The following is a 2,800-nucleotide window of genomic DNA, read 5'->3' on the forward strand; positions in this document are numbered from 1 at the left end:
CTCCGTCTGATAAAAGCCATCTATAACAACCGAACAGCCAACATCATGTTAAGTGGTCAAAAACTGAAAGCTTTCACTCTAAAATCAGGAATGAGGCAAGGATATCCACTATCATAATGCCCACTCCATATAGTTCTGGAAGCATTAGCCAGAGTAATTAGACAAGAAAAAGAAATAAAATAGGAAAGGAAGAAGTTATATTATTATTATTTACAGATGACATGACACTCTTCATAGAAGATCTCCAAAACTCCACTAAACACTTGTAGGTTAATAACCACATTCAGTAGCATAGCTGGATACAAAGTCAACACTCAAAACTCAATAGCATTCATGTAGAAAAGAAACAAACTCATAGAGAAAGAAATTAGGGAAACCACATCTATCACAATGACATCCAAAAAATGAAATACTTAGGAATCAATCTAACAAAGGAAGTAAAAGTTCTATACATTGAAAATTACAGTACTCTGAAAAAGTAAATGGAAGAGGATATCAGAACATGGAAAAATATCTCTTGCTCATGAATAGGAAGAACCAATACAGTTAAAACAGCCATACATATTTAATGTATCCCAAAATTTCTATACAGATTTAATGCAATCCCAATCAAAATACCATTAGCCTACCTCACATAACTACAGAAAACATTCCTAAAATTCATTTGGAACCAGAAGAGAGCTAGAATGGCAAAATACAGTTCTTGGCAGCAAAGGCAAGGCAGGGGGCATCACAATCCCTAATTTCAAATTAAACTACAAAGCTACTGTGTTAAAAACAACAACAACAACAAAAAACAAAAAACAAAACAAACAAACAAAAAAAACCCAGACCTGAAGATCAGTGGAACAGGTTAAAAAATGTAGAAACAACTTCAAACACACTCAGCCACCTTATTTTTGGCAAGGTGCTAAACACATTCAGTGGAAGAAAGACAGCCTCTTGGATAAAAGGTGCTGGAAAAACTGACTTTCCACATGCAAAAGACTAAAACTAGACCTATGTCTACTGCCATACAGTAAGCTAAAATTGAAGTGGATCAAAGATCTAAATATTAAAAGAGAAACACTAAATCTGCTGGAAGAGAGGATAGGCAGAATTCTTGAGGACATAGGAGTAGGCAAAAATTTCATGAACAAAACCCTTATCCCACAGGAAATACTACAGAGAATCAACAACTGGGATCTCATCCTACTGCAAAGCTTCAGCACAGCAAGAGAAATCACCAATGGAGTGAAAAGACAACCCACTGAGTGGGAAAAATTACAACCAGCTGTCCCTCAGACAAAGGACTTCTATCTAGAATATATACAGAAATTTTAAAAATCAGACCTCCCAGATTCAAAGACCCAATCCAAGAATGGGCATCTGAGATGAATGTACACTTCTTAGATGAAGAAATACAAATGACAAATAAATATATGAAAAAATGTTCAACATCACTGGTTAGTTGAGAGATGCAAAATAAAACAATGCTGAGATTCCATCTCACCCCAGAAAGAATGACTATCATCAAGAAATCAACCAATAACAAATGCTGGTGGGGCTGTGGGGATAAAGAAACTCCTCTCTACTGTTGGTGGGAGTGTAGACTGGTGCAATCACTGTGGAAATCAGTATGGAGATTCCTCGACAAATTAGGATTACAGGTACTGTTAGACCCAACCATACCCTTTTTGGGTATTACCCCAAAAGAATTAAAAACATCGTACCACAGTGATATATGCACACCCATGTTTATAGCAGCACATTTTTTAATAGCTAAATCTTGGAAACAACCCAAATACCCATCAACTGAGGAATGGATAAAAAAGATGTGGGGTTTTTTTAATATAACAGAGTACTACTCAACCATAAAGAAGGATAAACCTTAACCATTCCTAGGTAAATGGATGCAACTTGAGACCATACTGTTAAGTGAAATAAATCAGATTCACATATATAAATATCACACTGTCTCCCTTGTGTGAGAAACTGAAAGAGTAAATAAGGACCAAAAAGTACAATAGATATTGTGAAATGCAAATAAATTGTTCAAAAGGAAAGAGGAACTAGGGAAGGGAAAGGTGGAATGGAAGGAATGGAAAAGGAAAAAAAACGATAAAAAAGGATAAAATGGAAATAAAACTTTGTAAATAGGGAGAGAAAGAGGGGTTGAAGGGAAAAGGGGATTGCAGAAAAAATAGGAACCAAAATATATTATGTACAGGTACAAATTCCTGATAATGAATATGATCATTATGTATATCTAAAATGTACCAATAAACTTAACTAAAAAACTAGACACAGAATAATTGCACGTACTTACAATTTACAATGTGATATTTCCACACATGTGTATAGTGATGAAGTCAAAGCAGAGAAAGATCCAACCAAGAAAGAGATCTACAGACCAACCTCCCTAATGAACATAGATGCAAAGATACTCAATAAAATACTAGCAAATAGAATGCAGCAAATCATCAAGAAAATCATACACCATGACCAAGTTGGATTATTCCAGGAATGCAGGGATGGTTCAATATACGGAAATCAATTAATGTACTATACCATATCAATAGAGCCAAAGACAAAAACCACATGATCATCTCAGTAGATGCAGAAAAAGGTTTCAACAGAGTCCAACATTCATTCATGATAAAAACACTACAGAAAATAGGAATAGATGGTCTTTACCTCAATCTGATCAAAGCCATCTATGACAAGCCAACAGCCAACATCATACTAAATGGTCAAAAACTAAAAGCTTTTACTTTAAAGTCAGGAACAAGACAAAGATGTCTACTGTCACCACTCCTGT

The 2,800-nt window shown here is 35.1% G+C and overlaps 1 protein-coding gene across 2 annotated transcripts in view; it reads right to left on the bottom strand.

Moving 5' to 3' along the window:
* Positions 1-2,800, bottom strand: part of LOC102013908 (interferon-inducible GTPase 1-like) — a 12,522-nt gene that overhangs the window by 6,117 nt on the left and 3,605 nt on the right. The gene's annotated exons all lie outside the window — the stretch shown is intronic.

The sequence above is a fragment of the Chinchilla lanigera genome, unplaced genomic scaffold (genome assembly GCF_000276665.1).
Source record: "Chinchilla lanigera isolate Chin_1 unplaced genomic scaffold, ChiLan1.0 scaffold00007, whole genome shotgun sequence".
NCBI classification, from domain to species: domain Eukaryota; kingdom Metazoa; phylum Chordata; class Mammalia; order Rodentia; family Chinchillidae; genus Chinchilla; species Chinchilla lanigera.